This window comes from Triticum urartu, chromosome 1A (assembly GCF_056163025.1).
Source record: "Triticum urartu cultivar PI428250 chromosome 1A, HENAU_Tu73, whole genome shotgun sequence".
Taxonomy (NCBI): Eukaryota; Viridiplantae; Streptophyta; class Magnoliopsida; order Poales; family Poaceae; genus Triticum; species Triticum urartu.
The window spans coordinates 467,823,611-467,849,266 of record NC_141873.1 but is presented as its reverse complement, the minus strand read 5'-3'; the positions used below and the strand labels follow the sequence as shown (position 1 = coordinate 467,849,266).

The 25,656-nt window shown below is 46.8% G+C and overlaps 2 pseudogenes; both read left to right on the top strand.

The window, feature by feature from the left end:
* The first annotated feature begins 12,820 nt into the window (after nt 1-12,820).
* LOC125519653 (subtilisin-like protease SBT3 pseudogene) lies at nt 12,821-15,495 on the top strand (annotated as a pseudogene).
* Nucleotides 15,496-15,614: 119 nt separating this feature from the next.
* Nucleotides 15,615-17,069, top strand: LOC125532916 (subtilisin-like protease SBT3; annotated as a pseudogene).
* Nucleotides 17,070-25,656: the final 8,587 nt, after the last annotated feature.

The following is a 25,656-nucleotide window of genomic DNA, read 5'->3' as shown; positions in this document are numbered from 1 at the left end:
AGACCGATTTGAAAGCGAAAAGATAGCTTATTGAACATCTGACATAATAGTCCAAAGTACATACCAAATGGGACATAATACCAGCTGTCACATGATTTCCATATTCCAAGTTGTACAATATGAAATGCTCAATTTAAGCAAAGAACAAGTAATAAACAATGCCCAGTGCAAGTTATAAAGGTAAAGAAAACAATAAACTTTAGTTGTGGGTGTTCACTCAGGATTGCAAGCAAAAGCTTCAGAGATTTTCACTCAACACACGGTGAAAACTCCTTTCCATGTCTAAAGCTGGAGATACATAAGAATAACAAACCTTAAAGACGATGTCATACTTGGCTTCAACCAAATAATCTCTCAGGTTATGGCCTGCGCTAGACCCTGAAAAAGCACCCCCAAAATATTCCGTGAGCCGGTGCACAGACTTACAGACTCAAACCCAAGTAGCAGAATAGAACAAATATGTGTTGAATCCATCAGTCAATTTGAACACACCGACTGATGTGTATATTCAGGTAGTGTCTCGAGTAGATAGACATGTAAATATCGGGAGTTAGGAAAGAAACAATGCACCGAGGGGAGCAAACTAAACCTGGGAGCCCCATCCGATGACTCCGATCTGCTTGACGCCCTTGAACGCTTTAGGAAGCAGTGGGAAGAGGTTCCGCCTGCCCCTCACGATGTACTGCAGGGAACAAGACACAGAGAACAAATTGTCAAAACCCAATCCCGAGGAGGGATAAGGAGAGCGATGGAGTGGCAGTGGTGGTGCATACCTCCTCGAGTCTAGCTAGGGAGATCGTTGAAGACAACGGTTAAAATGTAGACAACTCTGCATGATCGTGAACATGGTACTTCGAACCGATTAATCATCGACTAAAGCGTTCCACAAGCTCCTGACCTTAATGGTTATAGATAAACATCATGAAAAAGATATTCAACAAAGATATATAAAATAATTATTGAGAGTTGAGAAGTTAAATCAGAATACATCTTCACTAAGACATCTCTAACGATAACACAATTTATTACACAGATCTCACATGCTTCTTTAATTCTGGATGATCTACTTTAATCAAGATTTCCATGGTGAAAATAGCAACCATTCTCACATCCGCACTTAAGTATTGTAAATACAGTATTGCAATCTCAAAGACATCATTGCTGCAGCAATTACGTTGACATAGCTGTACTATTGCTAGAATTTGTAGTGCATCAAGTCTGGTGTTTTTTAGCACTGGCCAACCATTTTTTTATTAGAGATAGTAATTCTCAATTGAAAGGTAATCTTAGAATATAGAGTTGACGTTTTACAGTATCTTCTATGGGCAGCCAATCCACGTAAACTGGATAAAAATGGGTTCATACTTAATTCTCCGACTTGAATCAAGGATAGGCTCCTACCGATTTCCAGTAAAAACAAAATGCAATCCTATTAGTAGTAGACTCAAGGAAGCATCAATACATATAATTTGTTAGTGTGATGGTGATAATTTTGTTGCACGTCTCGACTAATACAAATACACCTGAAATACATAACACCCTACCAGAAATATAAGCTACAAAAACATACGCTTTGTCGACTTTTGATATGTTTCAGACTTTGATTTAAGTCATTCTTAAAATACCCATTCATGTACAGAATTGCATAAACGTGACAAGCATTCGTGGATGCATGAACCTTCGTTTTGACGGTCTGGATGGTCTTGTGAATGCCTGAAATATGAGCGATGGCTGGAGGAAACGTGTTCGCTACAGCATGGGAGCTAAACCACTCCAGCAGATTAGTGCCAAACCTATCTCGTGTGTCCGTAGTCACAGGCCAGCAAGCAGAGCACAGTGATAGTCATATAGTGGTAGGTGGGAAGAGAGACAAGATCAAATCGACCCACCCAAACCAGAAAAGTCAGCGAATCCATGACGAAAGCGGAGGTGCACGTGCTGGAGCGAGATCCCGTGTGGTGTCGGCGACGGGGATGCCATCTCCGGAGCTCCCCATCACCTCTTCGACGACGACGACTGGGTCTTCATGGACCCTGTGGAGCGCCTCTTCTTCTACTGCCATGTCGATCCGGCCGCAGCGTTCCCGCTGCCCGCTGCCTTCCTGCCACATGCGCTCACCCACTTCTTTCCGCTCCCGGGCACTCTCAGCCCCGCCGCCCGCTGCTTCTCCTACTCCAGCGGCCACGATGCTCGACCTCGTCCTTGCAAGTCAATGGAGGACTTCAACCAGCATCAGTATGAGATTACACCTCCTGCGCTGCATCCAGATGGTAGTAGCTTGAGTATTACAGTATTACATTGAAATATGGATCAACTTCAAAATAAACAAGTCTGGCAATCAAATTCACGATCCATTCAATTTTTCCATAAATACACATCTATTGTTCTAACTTCTAAGAGTGTGGCCTCACCTCCCTGCAAGAGATCAAGATCCCAATCCTCTCCAATCTGCCGTGACAGAGTCAACTAAGCCGACCTCCCACAGATAACACGGACATAGTTGACTGTTGCAGGATAGAACCCGAGGCGTATATAGATAAGTTTCCCACGGTGATGCCTGAATCTGTTTTCGCGGCATACAATTCCCACTTAAGGTGAGCATGTGCTCGGCAATATGCGTGCTTGCAAACACTTGTAGGTGCATCATGCTATGGCCTAAAGCACTTCACTGCATGACCTAATTCCGTTTGATGCTGCAAACCTTTAGGGATTCAAAAATCAACTCGAAAATTAGTCAAAGACCTTGTGAGATTAATATTCCACTTACTGGGATCAACTATAAAAATCAGCTAGGTTGATTTGTACAACAAATTGCAAAATGGTTACTCAGATAATTAAATCAATAAGCCTAAAAGGATGTGGCCAGATAGATTCATCTATTTTTTATGGTTTGTCAGGATATGGCCAGATCGATTCATCAGCAAATAAATTCCACAGAAAAAGCACTCAAACCAACAAAAACCAGCACGGGACTGATTGCTAATTACTAAGTTGTGTATCTATGATGCGGCTGGCCTCGGCGACCATGGGACGGGTGTGGGTTGGGATGGAGGTGGGGATCAGCAGCGGCAATTCTCCCGTGGTCTCGGCATCGGATCGCATGCCGCAGCAGCACATCTCCGTCTATGGCAGAGTCAACGGCGAGCGAGGAGGGCGGACGGATGCCGCGTTGGTGTCGATGCATCGGGCTCCGTGCTGGTTGCCAGGAGCCTCAGTGGTCACCGGATGCGCGTGGCGGCGGCGTGAGAGCACGAAGGGGTGGCGGCCGAGAGCGGAGGAGCGCGCCTGCCCTGCCCATGAGGGCGTCGTGGCGGGGGTCGAGCGCGAAGGGGCGCGCCTGCCCTGCCCACGAGGGCGTCGTGGGGGAGGCAAGATGCGTGCGTGATTGTAGCCTAGGAGTTGCAGACGTAGGAGATCAGCTGATTACACTTTGAGGGAAAACGTAATTGGTGGACGATTCTCTGGCAGAGTACGTTCGCAGCGTTATCATCAGTTCGCTTGTTTAATAGTAGTATAGATGCTTGATTAAAATTTTCAAATACAAGATTAACATTTTATGAATGCATAATCAACATTTTTATACATACTTTAAACATATTTGAAATGCTTGATTAACATTTTTCAAATACAAGATTAACATTTTTCTAATACATGGTCAACATTTTTTCTATGCAGATTTAACATTATTCAAATGTTTTATCTTTTTTTTTCAAATGAAAGATTAACATTTTTTTAATGGATGGTCAACATTTTCTCTATACACATTTAACATTTTTGAAATGCTTGATTAACATTTTTATATACAATGATAAATTTTTTATTACTTTTTAATGTCTGGTCAAAAAATTTCGATATACATTTAGCATTTACAAATTCTTGGTTCCATTTTTGAAATACTTGTTCAACATTTTTTCAGATGCTTGATTAATATTTTTATTTACATGATCAAAATATTTCATTCTATTTTAATACATGATCAACATTTTTTGTATACACATTCAACATTTTTCAAATGCATGATTAACATTTTTCAAAACATTATTTAAAGTATATTTTTGTAATATATGTGTTTAGAATATTTGGAAGTGTAAACAAGAGTGGAATCAAAAAGCGAAATAAAAACGTGAAAAAAAACAGAAAAGAAAATTAGGCAGTGCGCTACTGCAAACTGGGCCGGCCCATATGCTCCACTCGCTGAACGTGAGACATAGGCGCGCCCGTTGTTCTGTTGGCTAAGAAAACCAGTTAAAAACGATTGCTCATCCTCCTTAAGAAAACTGGCGTTTGATAGATTTTTTAAAAATATTGGTGGATTTATTTTAATTTTTAAATGGTCAAAAAGTTAAAGCATTCATGAATGTTAAAAGATATCTGAGAATTTTCAAAAAAGTGCGTGGATTTAAAAAATTATTAATGGATTTACAAGATTGCAAATTTTAATAAAATTTTCATATATTTGAAAATAAAAATGTGGATTAAAAAAGAATAAATACTCATGAAAATTTAAAAATAAAAATAAGAACCCCAAAAAATGTGACTAGCTCTCATATAGCTGAGCGTATATACATTTGTTATTTTTTTTCTTCTCCTTACATATCTATTTTTTCTTATCAATTTATTTTCTTATTTCTTGACTTTTTTATTATACTTATTTTTATAGAGAATACGTAAATGTAGTTGCATGCAGCTTGTGGATCCTAATAAAAATTAAGGGGATTGAGATATACTCATTTTACAAAGCGTTAACACTTACTGAACACATGTAATCCTCAAATTATAGTCATTCACATTGATATCTTGATTACTGTCACTTCAGGGGTCTCCGGTGTAACATTATAATATGTGCATACAACTTGCAGATATGATTCAAACACATAAATATTCATGAAACAAATATAGTGCAGATCTCAAATCATATCATTCGAGTCCTAGTGACAAGCATTAAGCATATAAGAGTCATATCGACCTTAATCTCATCACCTAAATGACACTAGGCATCAAATCCCCGATAAATTTGACAACTATTACATGATGAATCACATCCATTTTGCATCCACCCCATATGCCTACAGAAGATTACTCACATGTGGATGGGGAAACATGATGGTGACGATGAAGCTATTGTGTATAGAAGAACCCAAAGAGTTAGTTGGTTCCCTGCACTAATTTTATGCTTCCTTATAACTGCTCCCTTGAATCACGTCTGATGTATATCCCATAAATCAAGGGAAAATGACATAACTGATGCATGACAAAAGGCATATGTTATTGTTCGTTTGGACTATATTATTTCTATATTGGAAGCAACACCAACGTAGGCATTAAACATGGTGGATGTATGGCTAACATGGGTCTGAACCACTTGAAGGACCCGCCTTATTTGAAGGAATGATAGCATCCACCTTACAAGAAGTATGCATCCGCCTTAGGGGCGGTTTGCATCCAGCATATTAACAAATTTTTGCTTCCATGTAAGAACACCATACATGCAAATTTCCCCTTGCAAAACTGCTTTCCCAATAGTCAAAAGCTGCATGACCTATTTCTCATGGTCTCTGGTCATGATGCCATGGTTGTTGACTTTATATATTTTCCCCTTAACATCATATATTGTCATAAAATACTTTGACTACCATATCTTTTTAGTATTATTAAAAATTGCTAAGTTCACAAATGTTTAAGAAAATAAGTGAGTGAGAGTTCCAAAACCGTTGACACTTTTTATTAACATTGTGCTAAGTTCAGAATTGTTTAGAGAAATAACCGAAGGAGAGTTCCAAATCCGGTTGCATTTATTTGGGATACTTGGTTTATGTTATAGATAAAATATGGACCAAACACATAAATTTGTTGCTGTTATTTGAAAGAATAATGTTTTGTAAAGGATAACACTATGGAGTGGTGCTGCACTTATGTTTCATGCATGCATTTAAATAGCATTACATTGCCAAAGATTCACCTGATTTTTTAAAAAGTTTTATCTCTGAAACTGTTAAACGGATTGGCGATTTGTTTTCACGGCAGCTTCCTAACAATGAGAACTTTAAAACCAGATCCCATGTCAGCATGTTTTAAGAACTTTTTTATGTCAATACTTTTAGTGTCACTTACTTGCCATGTTGTTAGCTACTTAGTTCTTAGATTGACTTAACTTAGTTGTCAGATTTATGGACATCGATATAAGCCGCAAAAATGTTTGCTTTGTGATACTTGTGTTGGTTGATGCCCCTTCTAACTTATTTATTAACACTTGAATACTCCCTAGTTAGCTATCCATAACACTGCAATGTGTAATAACATATGGAATTAGTGGCTGATAACTATGTACAACCATTATGACAAATGTTTAGTTTTAAGACAACAACTATGGAGACATAATTTGGTAGATAATGACGAAGTTTTTTTCCGTTAAAACATGTCAACATGAGATCTTGTTTCGAAGCCCTCATGGAGAAAAATTTAGCAGTGAAGACGAATAACTAAGCTAATCAATGGTTTGTGAGATAAAACTGTTTAAAAAAACAATTAATACGGTGATGTGAGCATTGGAGGGAAGATTCCGACATGTTTACATGTCCTCTTTGTTTAAGGAAAAATCCATTGAAAGAATGCACACGAATGCTACTTAGATTTTTTCCATAAAATAAATAAATATATAATAATGTATGGACCGATAATAAATTACTAAGTTTTTTCTTTCTTATTTCCTTCTCTCTAGCTCTTTTTTATGTTTCCTTTATTTGTCCAGGCAACCTTGAGAAAAGGGTGGCTGATTTGATTGCATCCTGATATAGGGCAAGCCTCTAGGGTGGCCCAATCTTCAGGATTGGAGGTGCATTTGAGGAAGAACGCGAATAACACGATGACCATGAAAGGAAGCACTCAAATCAACACTCAAAGGTACAAATACATATATAAATAGATAAATCCTTGAACCAAATTGTCCACAAGAGAGAGATGGAACATGACATGGTTATTCCCGAAGTTCTAAGACATGGAGGGCTTGCATTCCATGGAGGAATCTTCCACACAAATGGAGGTCTTGGTACTCCTATGGATTCTTCCCCTCAACAGGAGGTCTTCATCTTCATAAAAGAGTAATCCCACAAGCAGGATGCATGTGATAAGCTTTATGGTTTGAGTTCTAATCTTATATAATCCTAGAGAGGAAGTAGGAGAAGGCTATATATAGTCTCCGACACGAAGGGGTAAGTGAGGAGGGGATACATGGCTCATGGGACAGATCTGCGTGCAGGCAGGCCAGGTTTCCGGGTAGCAGACCGGACATCCGGTGGACGTCACTTCACCCAAGCTTCTTTAGTTGGAACTTGGAAGTGGGGGTTGCTCCATGGGTCGTACGTCCTGGTAGCAAGTCGGTCGGCTGGTTTTGCAGAAATACCTACTAATGCTGCGGTCTCCTCAAGCTAGATGCCCGGGTTGATGGTTGGTCGTCAGGGCTTAGGTCAAAGAGTCCAGGTTGCTGGCCCGACAATCGACTATTGTACCATCGACATCCTTTCTTCCCCTTCTTTCTTTTGTCTTCACTTCCAAGATTCCCTCGCGGTTGGTGCAAGCATACTCTTGTGCTTCCTCTCCTCCTCGACTTGTGTGAATCTCCACTCAAACATTTATATGCATGAGGGAGGAAAGTCAAGTAGTATATCATCCTCGAAGTGGACAAGTAAACACGTGAAAAGGAAAATGTTCACCTTAGTAGATATGATGAGCGTGCCCATTGGCAATGGAGCATATGACATGGTGATGTCCGTAGGGTGCTCCATACCACCTACCTTAGTCTACTACCTAAAATCATAATAGCGTTCATTTTTCTATCAGACATAGTGCTTCGCCTAACCTTTCATACTTTTCATGAGCACCATTAATTCCTTGAAGACCGCCTTAACTTCCCCACTTTTTGTTGACTTTTCAAATAAACTCATGTTATCTTTGTAAGCTAATAAGTGATTACAAGACTGAACTCGTCGAAGCGCTGAAGTATAGTAGGACAGTCAAAAGAAGTTCGCTGGAACCCGTGACCCGCTCCCGCGACCTGCTCCTAGGGTTCCCGCGCCGCCGCCGGCTCCCCCGCGTCGAGCTCCGCCACGGCCGGAGCCCGCTATCGCAGCTAGCTCTCCCCCGCTCCCCTACCCCTCCCCCTCCTCCCTTCCCCGTACCCCGCGTCACCTTCCCGAGCGAGGCGACTGGGGGCTTCTTCCCTGTTCCTCTCCAGCTCCCCGCCCTCGCCCCTGCCTCCTCCCGCCGCTGCCAGTGAGCGTGCCGGTCCTCGCACGCGGGGAACTGGCGGCGGCGGGCCCGCCTTTCCCCGTGCGTGGCACCACCCTGCTCGAACGGTGGTTGCTGGCGGCAGTGCTCCTCGGCTGGCTTCGGTGCGGCCCGTTGGTGGAGGTGCCGCGGGCCCGGTGGCTCTCGACGCGGCGGTGCGGCCGTTAGCCGTGGGGCGGCGCGGTGGCGCTGTGGCTGGCGGCGCCCGCCCAGCCCAGATCTGGGCCCATTTGGGCCCCATCTGGGTTGGGGCGGGCCGGTGGCTCGGCGTTCGGCAGCGACGTTCCCTGGTGTTGGCGTGGTGGCGGCGGTCTCGGGCGGTGAGAAATCCGTTGGTCGGCGTGCTGCAGCGTGGTGACAGGACTGTCCAGGTCCAGTGGGTCCGACCGAGCCGTCGTGGCCCGGCTAGTTCTCGTCGTCGCGTCTGGTCGGCTCCGCTGCGGCGGTGGAGGCTGTCCCCTCCCTCCAGTCAAGTTGTGTTCGCCCCCGTGGCCGGTGTCTCCTCTCCATCTCCAGGCCTCATGTTGACAGCTCCAGTGAGGCGGTGAGGGTTGTCCGGTAATCGTGGTGGCACAAGCTGGTGGGTGGGTGTGAGGGTGGTACATTTCGAAATGCCTGGGGTGTTGGTGGTGGTTGTGGGTCGGGAGAAACCCCTGTCGGCCTGTCCGGCACCGATGCGATGTCGCCTGCGGGCGCTGTCGGACCTTCCTGAGGGGCATCGGGTATACCCCTTCCCCACTATCCCTCGCGTATCGGGGGAAACCCTAGAACTTGTTCAGGCAACAGCAGCGGCATCGCGTTCCTTCTTGAAGGTGTTGCTTGGGCCGCGGCGCTTCGAGATGCTGGGAGCGTGGTGGTACTTCTTCGGAGAGTGCGGCAGTTGCCGGTCTTCCTCTCTTCGTTGATCTACCGGTGTCGGTATTTATTTCTCTTTCTTCTTCTTCTTCTTCTTGTTTTCTTTTGGGCTTATCTGCGGCCCCAGCCAGCTGGATGTATCGGGTGTTTGCTTTATAATATAAAGCGGGCGAAAACCCTTTATTGTAATAAGTGATTACAAAATAAAATCCTAAGATTTATTTAGTTAGGTAATTTTGATAAATATTTTTTCAAACAATCACATTAATATGGACTAATAAATCACAGACTAACATATTGAAATATCTATAAGAACATCTACAATTGGACTAGGCAAATCCAGCCGGCTAAATGTCTGTGGACAGTGCTAGCCCGTGCCTCAGTTGTCCTCCGCACAACCACACCCCTAAAATTTGAACCTCATTTCCATGCAAAATCATGCACATCCATCATATAACATCAATTCATCACAAATTCAACAATTCGACAAAGCAAAATAACCAAAATTCAACACAAGACAATTTTCAACGATTCATAAGTAGATAGGCTATACACAAGTGAGTCAATCGAGCATGGGAGGATGCCAACGGGTTCTTCCTTCCCATGACTAGGACGGACGAATCGCCAGCGATCGCTAGACCGGACACGTCCAAGTGCATGTCCTCATCACCGGCCATCTCCACATCTTCCCTCTCAGTAGTTGCCTTCTCCATCTCTTACCGGACGTGCTGCCGGGTGCGGCGATTCCTTCGACCGATGTTCTCCGTTTTGCAAGAGACAGCGGTCACGAGTGACGCGGACTCTGCTGAGGCATCGTCCATGGCTACGGTAGGGACGGGGTACTCGACGTTGACATCTACGACGCCGGATGAGAACGGCGACATACAGTGAGCAAGGGTGGAGGAGGGTGATGACTCAGACGCGGGAAATGAAAGACAAACGCAGGAGAGGATTGGTCGATTTGGTGGACCTGATCACTTTGGAACGGATTTGGGATGGGTCCGGCTTGTTGGGTCCGACGCGAACACGTTCCATATTCACCCCACATACATGTTAGGTATGAAGGGTCCCGGACAGCCCAGCCGTATATGGCCGATTTGATGGGTTTGGTTGGATGGCATTTTCATGACCGGATCTGCCCGAACGTATAGGTTGAATTTGAGGTGTCCGGTTACAGATACTCGAACCTGTTTGCAACGTATCTACTTAGCACTAAAATGGCAAGCACGGAGCAATGTGGCGGTACATGGCGGATGGCCCCCTGCGCTGCTTTTTTTATTTTTATTTTTTGAAAGTGCCCCCTGCGCTGCTGCGCAACGCCACGGAACGACGAGGCGCCGCGATTGGGGCTGCCGTACTTCCGCCCCACGAGCCAACGCCACAGTGGAAACTGGAAAGAGCACCGGTGCAGGATGCATTGACCGTCGGGTGGAGGAATGCGCGCTTTCGAAGCCAGGCGATTTCGACGGCCCGTCTCCGCCGGCGATGATGGCCGCGCGACGCACGAATGCACGATCCACCACAGCCGGTGAATGCGGCGCCCCTGTCGCGTGGGCGCGCGTCACCGGCCGATCGCCGGTCACGCTCAAGCGTTACAGCCGTACGTAGCCACCACCACTCACCCACCGGTGCGCCCTGAGAACGATGTGTCTGGGTGCATGCCAAGGACCAAAGAGCGGCCGCCACCCCGTCGTCGTCGAGACCAAAGGCGCCCTACTCAGGATGGCAATGGGCACGCACGTACGTAGACGACGGAGACGCATGCATGGCCTTGCCTGCCGGGGTATTTTAATCAGTGTTATTCATACCCACAGCCGCAAAAAAAACATGCTGTTCATGCACTGTACCATCGCGCTGTACATCGAATGGGAAAGAAAAGAAGAAAAAAACCGTTCACGTAGCGTGCGTTATTGCATGGGTCGTCTACTGTGTGTTTGTGGACTTGTGGTCCATGTATACTTGCACGAGTGGTCTTCCAACAGTTCAATATGCACGCCTGCCAGCGAGAACAGTCGTGGAAAGAAATAGAGACTACGGATGTATCCATTTCTGCTGGATAGCCATCGCTGTCCGGTTGATTCCGAGCTCCGTGACATATCATTGCATGATTGAACAGACAGGCCACGTTGCGGTTACTCGCCCCGGAATTCATCTGCCTGCTCGAGCTGATCATGGCAAGCTGCTAGTCGGCAACGATAATTGTGTGCCCGTGCTGAATCTGTTCTCCCTCGTGATCACCATATGTGATATTCCATGCACAAGGCATTGGAACATGGGGGAGTGCGCTAAGAAACAAAAGGCTCAATTGCTCTGACTTGTCCGTTGGATTTGTTCTCTTAAAATAGTCACTTATCGGCTTGACACTACACTTTTTTTTAAATGGCTTGACACTACACTTCCATGGCTTGACACTACACTTCCCAATGATGAACCTAGCAATTCTATGTACCTTGTTGTACTAGATACCCATAACCATGTCGAGCAAAACCAACTAACATTGAACTTTTTTTTTGAAATAAGGCATTTTTAAACAAGGTTTAACACAGACCCACAATGCAGGTTAATAAAACAACTACTCTTACGGCATTACGTGTGGTGGGGGGGCAGAGCCCGCCTCCCGCGGTATGGATTTGTTTCAATCTAGGTCACCTCGACTTACTATATATACCTGTTTTGACCCACGGCCGCCCCCGGGGGCAGACATGTTCTACGTCTATGACCACGCAATGCACGGCTTCGCACTGCGGGTCCCTGAGGTGGAGCTCGACAGCCTCCTGCGATCTTCGGGATTCGTGTCGTGCTACCGCAACGATGCGAGGGTGGCGCGCGACACGACGCACACACCCGAGTTCCTCGATGTCAGCGCAGTCGGCGGGAGATGGCGGGCGTCCAAGTATGGCGAGAGCGATGATCATCGGTGTGGTGGACTGTGTTTATTTGTCTTCGTTGTTTCTATTTATTGTCGTATCTCTAACACCCACGTGGCCACGCCCAAGCTTCAAAATATTGCATATCAGGTTTGTATGGGTTTGGCTTCAACATATCGAATGTCGGATATTGGGTGATATATGTACATATGTCGAAGAAAACGTGCCTGGTTTTTTTTACTATTCTTGTTCAAAACATGTATTTTTAGTAAACAAAATGTATGGTATCAATTCTTGATTCCTAGTTTATTAACTTGTTGGTTAAAAAACCATTAAGGAAAGATTCACAAAATCCTTACTCTGTGATTAAAAACAATACGATATTATATGCATTTGTACGAAACATTATGCAAGACTTTGATAATATATGATAAAATTGTAAATGCATAATTTTATTTTACTGCTTTCTAGTATCATTCTATATTGGTGGATATATCAAGCTGGATATCGGCCATATCGGTCGATTTTTCGGTCCATATCAAACGGTATGTTTGAAAATGATATTTACGAATATTCATATCGGTAGAAGCCCAAAAGTGATATATCAGCATATAGATTGGTCGCATCGGCCTAGATTTAAAAGCTTGCCCACGTCACAAGCAAATAGTTATGGGTATTCCACTAACATTGAACTAACCAAATGTTTGCAATCGTAACGCGAATCGGCCACAGGGAGGCCGCACATGATTAATGGTAGCTGCATGATACCCTATCATGCACTTGGAAAGCATTCGCCAAAATGCTCTTTCCCTGTGGTACACGACAGCGTCCAGCACCACTCATGGCTCGTATGCGCAAGCCGGGAGGCGCACAGGAGGAAGCAAACGACGAGCCACATGCCCGCTGGCTTGCCTTGCGGTGGCTTGTCCAAACGGAGACGCGGCAACCACCGAACGGGTCGGACTCCCAAGACCACCGGCCATGCAGGATAAATAGCCATGCGCGCCATTGCCGCAGCCGCCTCATCCGTTACGACGCCGGCCGTCGTACTCCATCGCTGCCGGCGCTCTACTTACGTGGCTACATCGCACAATGTTGCCATGGGTGGCGTTGCTGCTGGTCGCGCTGTCGGTGCGGCCGGCCGCGTCGGCCGATGCCGTGGCGGCGGCGTCCTATATTGTGCACATGGACAAGTCGGCCATGCCGAGCGGGTTCTCGAGCCACCTGCGCTGGTACGAGTCCACGCTCGCGGTGGCCGCTCCGGCGGCAGAAATGTTCTACGTCTACGACCACGCGATGCACGGCTTCGCGGCGCGGCTACCCGAGGAGGAGCTCGACAGGCTCCGGCGCTCTCCGGGGTTCGTGTCGTGCTACCGCGACGACGCGAGGGTGGTGCGCGACACGACGCACACGCCCGAGTTCCTCGGCGTCAGCGCGGCCGGCGGGATATGGGAGGCGTCCAACTACGGTGAGAACGTCATCATCGGCGTGGTGGACACGGGCGTGTGGCCCGAGAGCGCGAGCTTCCGCGACGACGGGCTCCCCCCGGTGCCGGCGCGGTGGAAGGGCTTCTGCGAGTCCGGCACGGCGTTCGACGCCGCCAAGGTGTGCAACCGGAAGCTCGTCGGCGCGCGCAAGTTCAACAAGGGCCTCATCGCCAACAACGTGACCGTCGCTGTCAACTCCCCGCGGGACACGGACGGCCACGGCACGCACACGTCGTCCACGGCCGCCGGCTCGCCCGTGTCGGGCGCGTCTTTCTTCGGCTACGCTCGCGGCATCGCTCGCGGCATGGCGCCCCGCGCCAGGGTGGCGGTGTACAAGGCCCTGTGGGACGAAGGCTCGTACACTTCCGACATACTCGCCGCCATGGACCAGGCCATCGCCGACGGCGTCGACGTGCTCTCCCTCTCCCTTGGCCTGAACGGCCGGCAGTTATACGAAGACCCTGTAGCCATTGGCGCGTTCGCGGCGATGCAGCGCGGCGTGTTCGTGTCAACTTCGGCGGGCAACGATGGACCGGACCTCGGGTACCTCCACAACGGCTCGCCGTGGGTGCTCACCGTCGGGTCGGGCACGGTGGACCGGAAGTTCTCCGGCGTCGTCAGGCTCGGCGACGGCACCACCTTCGTCGGTGAATCGCTATACCCAGGAACCCCGAGCAGCCTCGGGAACGCCGGGCTCATGTTCCTCCACACGTGCGACAACGACACGTTGCTCTCCATGAACCGCGACAAGGTCGTGCTCTGCGACGCCACGGACACGGACTCCCTCGGGTCCGCGATATCCGCGGCACAGAATGCGAAGGTGCGCGCCGCCCTGTTCCTGTCGAGCGACCCGTTCAGGGAGCTCTCGGAGAGCTTCGTGTTCCCGGGCGTAATCCTAAGCCCCCAGGACGCCCCCGCGCTGATGCATTACATCAAAAGGAGCCGCATGCCCAAGGCCTCGATCAAGTTCGCGGTGACTGTGGTGGACACGAAGCCCGCGCCGCTGGTGGCGACCTACTCGTCGCGCGGCCCGGCGGCGAGCTGCCCGACGGTGCTGAAGCCCGACCTGTTCGCACCCGGCTCGCTCATCCTCGCATCATGGGCGGAGAACGATGTTGGTCAGCAGCCACTGTTCGGCAAGTTCAACATAATCTCCGGCACGTCCATGTCATGCCCACATGCGTCGGGCGTGGCGGCGCTGCTCAAGGCCGTCCACCCGGAGTGGAGCCCTGCGGCGGTGCGGTCGGCGATGATGACGACGGCTAACACGGTGGACAACACCTTCGCTCCCATCAAGGACATGTCCGGAGGCGACCAGAATGGGCCAGCCTCACCGCTCGCTATGGGGTCCGGCCACATCAACCCGAACCGCGCCCTGGCCCCGGGCCTGGTCTATGAAGCCGGGCCGGGCGACTACATCAAGCTCATGTGCGCCATGAACTACACGACCGCGCAGATCAAGACCGTGGCACAGTCGTTGGCCCCCGTGGACTGCGTCGATGCGTCACTCGATCTCAACTACCCGTCCTTCATCGCGTACTTTGACACAATCGGAGACAAGACATTCGCCAGGACCATGACCAATGTGGGCGATGGGCCGGCGAGGTATAGCGCCACGGTGGAGGGACTAGATGGGTTGAAGGTGAGCGTCGTGCCCAACAGGCTGGTGTTCGGCGGGAAGCACGAGAAGCAGAGATACACGGTCGTGATTCAGGTGCGGGACGAGCTAATGCCCGAGGTAGTGCTGTATGGATCATTGACGTGGGTGGACGACAACGGCAAGTACACGGTGAGGAGCCCCATCGTGGTGACAACGACGTCTGTGCTATAGGATATGTGCATAGATCAATATACGTACGTACATCATTTTGTTGGAGCACAGGTGATCGAGCGAGACAATGAGGCAAGTGAAAGCTTGCGATCCAACCAATGACCATTCACGAATACACTATGCTTATATGTTTAGTTCAATTTATGGAAATGATATGAGACACTTTCCCTTATCTCTCTTGTTGTCCATCTCTAACTAACTCCAAGGACGAACCCAAAGAGGGTAGGGGGGCAAGCCCAACAATTTTTTGTACCTACGAGTGCTCAAGCAGCCACAAAAAATAACGAATGCATGGCTAATTTCGCCAGGGCTGTGGCTCGGTCGTCAGCCCCCGTGGAACTGTGCCCTAGCCCCAGGAACGCTGGGCTCGTGTTCCTCGACACATGCAACAACGACACGTTGCTCTCCATGAACAGCGACAAGGTCGTGCTCTGCAACGCCACGGACACAGACTCCCTCGGGTCCGCGATATCCGCGGCACAGAGCGCGAGGGTGCGCGCCGCGCTATTCCTGTCGAGCGACCTGTTCAGGGAGCTCTCGGAGGGCTTCGTCTTCTTGGGCATGATCTTGAGCCCGCAGGATGCCCCCACGCTGATGCATTACATCCAGAGGAGCCGCACGCCCAAGGCCTCGATCAAGTTCGCGGTGACCGTGGTGGACACGAAGCCCGCGCCGCTGGTGGCGACCTACTCGTCGCGCGGCCCGGCGGCGAGCTGCTCGATGGTGCTTAAGCTCGGCCTGTTTGCGCCCGGCTCGCTCATCCTCGCATCGTGGGTGGAGAACATCAGCGTGGCGAATGTTGAGCAGCAGCCACTATTCGGAAAGTTCAATATCATCTCCGAAACATTCATGTGGTGCCCACACGCGTCAGGCATGGCGGCGCTGCTCAAGGTCGTCCACCCGGAGTGGAGGCCCGCGGTGGTGCGGTCGGCGATGATGATGACGGCTAGCGCGGTGGACAACACCTTTGCTCCCATCAAGGACATGTCTGGCGGCCACTAGAACGGGCCAGCTTCGCCGCTCTGCGATCGAACAAATGACCATTCGCCATTACTCTATCCTTATATGTTTAGTTCAATTTTACGAAAAATGAGATGAGACAACTTTCCCTTATCTCTCTCGCTGTCCATCTCTAACCTAACTCCAGGGATGAAGGGGGGGGGGCAAGGGCCCCCTACCCCAACAATTTTTTTGTACCTACCAGCGATCAAGCTGCCACAAAAAATAACGAATGCATGGCTAATTTCGCCAGGGTCGTGGCCTAGTCATCAGCCCCAACGAAACAACGCCTAGGCCCTGGGCTTAGTCTACGAAGCTGGGTCGTACGACTACATCAAGATCATGTGCGCGATGAACTACATGACGGTGCAGATCAAGATCGTGGCACAGTCGTCGACCCGTGTGGACTGCGTCGGTGCATCGCTTGATCTTAACTACCCGTCCTTCATCATGTACTTTGACACGACCGGAGATAATACGTTCGTCAAGACCGTGACCAACGTGGGTGATGGGCCGGCGAGGTACAGTGCCACGGTGGAGGGACTGGACGGGCTGAAGATGAGCGTCATGCCGAATAGGTTGGTGTTCGGCAAGAAGCACGAGAAACAGAGATACATGGTCGTGATTCAGGTGCGGGATGAGCTAATGCCCGAGGTAGTGCTGCATGGATCGTTGACGTGGGTGGACGACAACGGCAAGTACACGGTGATAAGCCCCATCATGGTGACAACGACGCCTGTGCTATAGGATATGTGAACAAATGACTATAGTATGTACATCAATATGTTGCATAGGTAATCGGGAGAGACAATGAGGCAAGTGAAAGCTTGTGATCGAACAACTGACCATGCACCAATACACTATACTTAGATGTTTAGTTCAATAGTTTTGTTAAGTTTCAGATGACTGAGACTTAGTTATGTCTCGGTCGTTGCTGAAAGAACATGCGGTGCCCCCATGTTTGGTTTTGGTAATTGATGGCAATCTCTATGGACTAATGGTGGCCTTGAGTTATATTTGAAGGTCTTGTCCATAGGCTTTTCTTGGAGTATATGTGTTGGTTTCAAGGAGAGTTTGCGTCGACCAAGGTGCTATTCAAGGAATTATCCAAAGATCGGTCATTTGAGAGTTGAGCTTATTGCAAGCATGTCTTCAAGGGGAGAAATTTCAGAGAGTTTTGTGGAGAAGTCTTCAGAGTTTTCTCCTTGCTTTGGTTTTGTTCCTAAGCATTTGCATCTCATACGCATGCATTATTGGTTGTTGCATTGCTTGGTGATGCATAATTCCTTGTATAAACTCTCGTGAAAGTGATTGTCATCAATTACCAAAATGGGGGAGATTGAAAGAATATGCGGTGCCCCATGTTTGGTTTTGGTAATTGATGACAATCTCTATGGACTAATGGTTGCCTTGAGTTACATTTAAAGGTTTTGTCCATAGGCTTTTCTTGGAGTACATGTGTTGGTTTCAAGGAGAGTTTGTATCGACCAAGGTGCTATTCAAGGAATTATCCAAAGATTGGTCATTTGAGAGTTGAGCTTATTGCAAGCATGTCTTGAAGAAGAAGATTGTTTGATCATTCATGTTTACCTTCAAGACATCATCCAAATGAAGAGAGTTGGAAAGAATCAAGGTTGATCAAGACTAAGTCAAGAGTGAATCAAGTTGATCAACACATAAAGCGTACACGACATACAGAGGGATCAAGTGATCCCATGGTATGGTAAGTATTGTCCATTACGCTTTGTGTACTAACCCATGGTCTTCGTGAGAGTTCTTTGTGGGGTTAGGTTGCGGTGTGCAAATTCAAGTGAAGCATCACGAAGAGATCAAATGCTTGAAGCTTGCCGTCCATTGTGGTGACAATGGACTTGTGAAGATGTGCGGAAGAGCGACTCACCCATAGTGGAGTATGGGGGAGCAATCAACTAGTCTTCATCGAGCCAACACAATCAAGAAAGGTGGTCCAACTTGAGGGAGTCAAGATCGTCATCATCTAGCTCAAGTGGACCATGTGCAAGGCAAAGTTTTGCCCTTGATAGTTTTTCTATTTTACCGGTCTCATGATGGTAGTTGGGAGACCGGGTCATAGGATCGATTGCCGTACTATCAAGTGGGGCTCTCGATGAGTAGCTTGATCGTATCATTCGTAGAGGGCTCAAACCATTGCATCCTTCCATCATCTTTCTTGGTTCTTGTTTGGTTCTCTTTGTGATTCTTAGAGCTTATGGTCATCTTGATGACAAGCTTGAGTTCATCGAAAACGGAGTTCGCATGCATCTTTTATGATGTTTTCGGTATTGGAGGTTTTACCGGTCTTTTCGGAGGAAGGGTTCTGACCATTTTCTTATGGGCCTTTTCCCATTTGCTTCTTATTGATAATTCTATCAATATTGTGTTATCCCATGTCGTTAGATTTCCAACAAACTTGGTTTCGTTGAATTCGGAGTCTGTTTGCAGAAGTTATGGCTGTTTTTGTAAAGGCTGCAGCGGTACTACCGTGGCTAGAGCGGATGTAATTTTTTACTACCGCTCCAGGGCAGTACTATCGCGACTCCTGAGCGGTAGTACCGCTCCAGAGCAGTACTACCACGGCTCCTAAGCGGTACTACCGCTCCGGTCCAAAATCTCGTGTTTTGCTCAGTGGAAGTAGGCACGGAAGTATTTTTTTTGTACCGCTCACAAGCAGTAGTACCGCTACCATTTGCGGTGGTACCATGAGGTCGAGCGGTAGTACCATGAGGACGAGCGGTAGTACCGCTCCGGCGGTTCTACTGGCCTTTTGCCTCCTCGCTGTTGTTTTTCAAAGGGGTACTTCCGCCCTAGCGGTAGTACCGCTCTGTGCGGGCTGTGAGCATAACAGTTGGATTTTTCCCCACCTATAAAAGGGGGTCTTCTTCCCCAATGAACCCAATCTCTTGAGCTCATTTTTGCCCCCATTGTTGACCTTCTTTGAGCTTGCTAACTCTCAATCCCTCCATGGATTCTTGCTAGTTTTTGAGGGAAAAGAGAGAGGAGATCTACATCCACATTTCCACCAATCACTTTCTTCTCTTTGTGAGGGGAACCCCTTGGATCTAGATCTTGGAGTTCTTGGTGTTCTCCTTCTTGTTCTTCCTCTCATTTTCCTCCCTAGCATTAGTTGCTTCGGTGGGATTTGAGAGAGAAGGACTTGGGCACTCCGTGTGCCCTTGCCATTGCATTCGGTGCATCGGTTTGAGTTCTCCACGTGATACGTGGAAGTTACAAGTTAAGAAGCTTATTACTCTTGGGTGCTTGGTACCCTTGAGCTTGTTCCTCTTGGGTGCTTGGGCGCCCTAGATGGTTGGTGGTGTTCGGAGCTCAATCATTGTGGTGTAAAGCTCCGCGCAAGCGTCAGGGTCTCCAATTAGGTTGTGGAGATCGCCCCGAGCAATTTGACGGGTACCGGTGACCGCCCCCAAGGGTTGCCAAAGTGTACGGGTTCGGTGACCGCCCCCAAGGGTTTCCATTTGTACGGGTTCGGTGACCGTCCTCAAGGGTCCCTTAGTGGAATCATGACATCTTGCATTATGCGAGGGCGTGAGGAGATTACGATGGCCCTAGTGGCTTCTTGAGGAGCATTGTGCCTCCACACCGCTCCAAACGGAGATTAGCATCCGCAAGGGTGTGAACTTCGGGATACATCATCGTCTCCGTGTGCCTCGGTTATCTCTTACCCGAGATCTTTACCTATGCACTTTACTTTGTGATAGCCATATTGTTTCTTGTCATATATCTTGCTATCACCTAGTAGTTTATCTTGCTTAGCATAAGTTGTTGGTGCACATAGGTGAGCCTAGTTGTTTTAGGTTTTGTGCTTGGCAAATTAACCGCTAGGTTTATTCCGCATTTGTTCAAGCCTAAACCGTAATTATTTTAAAGCGCCTATTCACCCCCCTCTAGGCGACATCCACGGTCTTTCAATTGGTATCAGAGCCTCGTCTCTCTTTATTTGGCTTAACCGCCTAGAGAGTAAGGATGTCGACTAGGGGTTTAGGATTCTCTAACACTCTTAGTTTCGATGGCACAAATTTTGATGTTTGGGTAATTCGCATGCTTAATCTCTTTAGGGTCATGGAACCCAATTTAGAGTGAATTGTAGATATGGGTTTTTCTCCTCCAAAGGATCCCCAAAGATTATCTTTAGAGGATGAGAAAAACTCTTATCTCAATGCTCAAGCTTCTAATATGCTTTTCGATGCTTTGAGCAATGTAGTTATATTTCAACTCATGCCATTTAGGGATGCTCATGAGTTGTGGACAAAGCTTCAAGATAAATATGGTGTGTCCAAGTTTTGTGGGGATGATTGTTCTCCCTCCACATCCGGCCGTATAGTCTTCTCAACTTCTTCTACTTCACCTACATGTGGTTTGCCACAAGGTAATGATATGGTGAGTAGTGTTGGTCATTGCAATGATGATAGTATGCTTATTGTGGATGATCCTTCATCACTATCTTATTGCAATGCTCCTTCTTTGGGCTTTAACACTTCGAGCACTCCAAATGTGTCACATGCTTGTGTTGATAGTCCCTGCATATCATGTAGAAATTGCTTGACTAAATCTCATGATGATATGTTTGCTATATCTTGTTGCCATGATAAAAATGCTTGTATTTCCTCGAGTTGTGGTGCTAACAATGTAGAGGAAACCCAACACTCCATGGAACAAGATGTGGTTTTAAATGGTGCTTCAAGGGATTCTACATCATCATCTATTGCTTTTTGCCTTATGGCTAAGGCTTCAAAGGTATCTCCTACTTTGAAACCCAATATGTCTCTTGATGATGATGTTGATGCTAATAATGATGAGGATAATGATGAAGAGAACGATAATGTTGCCTCCTTAAAAATTAAGGGGGAAATGGTTTTTAAATCTCTTCATAAAAATAAAATTGCTCGTTCCAACTTCATGGAAATCATGTCCATTGCCATTGAGGGCAAGAATTATATTGATGAGTTGGAATCTCGTCTTGAGGAATGAGGAGCATGAGTTCAGCATTGATAAAATGGAAGGTCATGAGCGTGATTACGCTAATGAGATTGCGGACCTCTCTCAAGCTCTTGAACTTGAACAAACCACCAAGGAATCTCTTGAGGAGACTTTTGCTCTAGAATTATCTAGAGTGATGGAATCTCGTGATAGAGCTCTTGAGGTGGCCAGTGATTTTGAAACTAAAAATGAGGAGCTTGAAGTTGCGCATGCTAAACTCCTTGAGGACTTTGAGCACCTCGAAAATGTCTCAAGGGTCATTAAGGGTGAGCTCATCAAACTCACCAAGTCTCATGCTCAACTTAAAGCTTCATATTCAAAAGAGCTTGCCAAGTTGTCTTATCCTCTTGTTGCTAATGATGATGCTTGTGCTACTAACTCTATCTCTTGTGAAGCATCCATATTAAAGAAGAATGTTGAGCTAAGGGCTCAACTTGAGTTGCTATCTAGCAATTATGGGATGTTGGAAGAAAATCATGTAAAGCTCACAATCTCTCATGATGATCTTCTAGTATCCCATAATGTGCTAAAGATAGCTCATGAGGCCATGCTTGCTAAGGTAACATCTAGTGAGCCTCATGTGGATACTAGCACTACTTTTGGTCAAAATGCTATATTGCCTTGTGCTAGTCCTCATGATTCATCCATGCATAACATTGGTACATCTTGTGATGAATTGCTTTCCTTGCCTTGTTTCTCTAACGATGAATCATATACTTCCTCTAGTACTTGTGTTGAGACTAACCATGCAGAGGAAATCAAAGAGCTCAAGGCCCAAGTCACTTCTTTGAATAAAGACTTGGAAAAGAGTCATGAAGGGAAATTCACACTCAACAATATCTTGAGTGTGCAAAAATCCCCCAATGACAAAGGTGGACTTGTATTCAACTCCAACAATAAGAATAAGTCCAAAGTGAACAAAAAGAAGGGCCAAGAACAAGTCAAGAATTCGGCCAAGATTGTTTGCTTCAAGTGCAAAGTAGAAGGGCATCATGTTAGATCTTGCCCATTGAAGAAGAAGCCCATTAGTGACAAGCAACAAGGGAAGCGGCCACAAGTTCACTCTCATTCTCAACCTAAAGTTGAAGAAAGTCCTCTTCCCAAGAAAACTCAAGCTAATGCTTTTCAAGTTGAGAAATCAAGTGAGAAGAAAGTAAAGAGTAGACGTTGCTACCTATGTCGCGAAAAAGGTCACGTCGCTTCTTCATGCACAAATGGTACCTTATCCAACCCTATTCTAATTGATGATATCTACTCTCTTGGGAAGGATAAGGTTGGCAATGTGTTTGCCAAATTTGTTAGTGCTCAAAGTGGTGTCAAGAAAAGAATCATTTGGGTAGCCAAGCCTATTGTGACTAACCTCTTAGGACCCAACTTGATTGGGGACTAACTAGCTCATACTTGATCAATAGGTGTTGTTGGAGGTCTTTGGAGACTTGGCTACATTATGAAGAATTAAGGGGACTTCATCATTCTTATTGTCTCAAGCCAAGTCATTCGGGTTATCAAGTTTCTATCTTATATCCAGTGTTCCTCCTTGCGGTAACTCGTGCTTAAATTGTTTACTTGAAAGTTACTTGCCCCTTAGCATGTTGTGGTTTTGTACCTTGCATGTGCTTGTATATGTTGTGCTTCCAATTTGCTTATCTTGAGAAATCAAGTATGTGTATGTTGCTTTGCACATCATGTATGTGTGTGTTGTGTGTTGAGCCTTTTTGCATCTTGTTTATTTCTTAGTTGGCTCTTGTGAGAGATTAATGGAATATCCCATTATGGGGGAGTGATGTGCTTTGTGCACCTCACAATCCTATAAATGTGTGTACATGAGTAATACCATCTAGTATTGATATTTCAAGATTATCTAGTCACTATGTGGTATGTCTTCTCATGAGAAATTCAAATTCCAAATAGTCCATTAATTATCTCTTGTTGGATCCTTTTATTTGCCTCTTGTTTATCCTTAATTGGTATCACATTATGGGGGAGTAATATGCTATGTGTATATTACTAGCCTAGAAAATGTGTACATTTGAGATATTGTCATCTAGTGTTGATATTGTAAATTATCTTGTTCCTAGGTGTCATGTTTTTTTAGATAAGAGGCCTTGGCCCGACTTTATAAATAAAGCCACACGGCAGCGTCACAGACCCAACGTCCAAACAGATAACAAGAACCGCGAATCCAGCGACCAAAAGCCTAGAACAGGCGAAAGAAGTTTAGAGCGATACATGGCACCCTGCCATACACAGCGCGCAGGCCGGAGGGGAGAGACGACTAAGACCAACCGATAAAACCACCGCAACAGAGATCAGACGTTAGGACCCAGCCCGGAGAAGAAGGATGCCGAAGCCTGAATTTTGGCGATGAGCGCGTCCAGGGCATCCCGATCGTCTTCTTTAGTCAATAATCTCCACTGCTGCAAGATGATACAAGATTTGAAAAGAACGTCAGCAGGTTTAGATGGAAAGATATGCTCGATAGTAAATTTGTTCCTAGTAGTCCAAAGAGACCAACATAAGGCACCCAAGCCAACCCAGAACACCCTCTTAGTAACCCCAACCAGAACCTTGGCTAGGGTTCTAAGCTTAGAGAAGGACGAGGGATTCCAAGAGACTTGAAGCCAAGATCTGACGCAACTCCAAACGAACTTAGCCAAGACACAATGAAAAAAGATGTGGTCTGTATTTTCCAAGGCACCACAAAGGTGACAGAACTCTGAACCCGGACCATTGCGCTTGCGAATCTGATCAGCCGCAGGGAGGCGGCCTCTGAAGGCTTGCCAAAGAAATATCTTAATCTTAGGAGGCACTTTGGACTTCCAGATGTTAGAGAATCTGTTCGAGGGGGTACCTCCGATAAGCCTAGAATAAAGAGACTTGACCGAAAACCTGCCAGAAGACGAATGTGGCCAAACTACAGAATCCGGAGCCTCCGAGAGCACAGGGAAGAGGGCAGAAAGACTTTGCCAATCCTCCAACTCTTCAGGAGACAGGGAGCGGCGAAAAGCCAGGTCCCAATTATTATCCGCCACCTCCGCGATGGAGATGTCCGGCTTAGGACAGTAAGAAAACAAAACTGGGAATTGAGTAGCTAGAGGAGCATCTCCACACCACCAATCCCGCCAAAAATGAATAGAACTACCAGTGCCCACGATAAACTTAACATGCTCCAAAAAGATCGGTCTGACTTTGACAAGGTTCTTCCAGAATTGAGACCCTCGTCCAGCAGAAGCAAACAGGGGGGCTAGATTGAGGGAAATACTTAGCCTTGAGGATAGAATACCAAAGTGAGTCGTCCCCAGTAGTCATAATTTTCCACCACCATTTAATTAATAAGCATTTGTTCATCACCAAGGTATTAATAATGCCTAACCCCCCAAGGTTCTTAGGCCGACACATAAGCTGCCACTTGACTAGTCTATATTTCCGCTTATTATCAGCCGCATTCCAATAAAAGGCACCCCTGTGTTTGTCAAAGCCAGCGTGAATACCCGCCGAAAGGAGATAGAAACCCATGAGGAACATAGGAAGGGAAGAAAGACAGGAGTTGATTAAGGCCACCTTGCCGGCATTAGTATTGTATCTCCCTCGCCAAGGAAGGATCGTGTTCCCCACTTTAGCAACAGCCGGGGCAAAGTCCTTAGCAAGAAGTTTAAAAGGAGAAATTGGGAGGCCTAGATATTTGAAAGGAAAGGAACCTAAAGAATAGTTAAGAAGCCTGGCCACACGCAGCGCTTCCGCATCATTCACACCAGTAACTAGAGCCTCACTCTTGGAAAAGTTAATCTTCAAGCCAGAGACCGCTTCAAAGCAAAGAAGGATGAATTTTAAATTAGCAATACACGCATCATCCAACTCAACCATAATGATCGTATCATCGGCATACTGAAGGTGCGAAACCCCTTTCGGGAGGAGATGAGAGACCACCGGGCTAATGTGACCACATTGAGTCGCCCTCATGAGCATACAAGAAAAGGCATCGGCTACAAAATTGAAAAGGACAGGGGAGGCAGGATCCCCTTGACAAAGACCCCTGCCATTGGCAAAAAATTTACTAATATGCCCATTCACCGAAACGGCAGTGTGGCCCCCAGTAACCAACTGCATGATACGATGCACATAAGCTCCATCAAAACCTTTCGCGAGCAAGACCTGCTTAAGAAAAGACCAGCTGACCGAGTCGTATGCTTTCTCAAAGTCTAACTTAAGAATAACCGCTTTAGAGCCCCGAGAGTGCAGGTCATGCACAATTTCGTGCAAAGAGAGGATACCATCTAAAATAAAACGACCCTTAATGAAAGCAGATTGGAAGGGACTAATA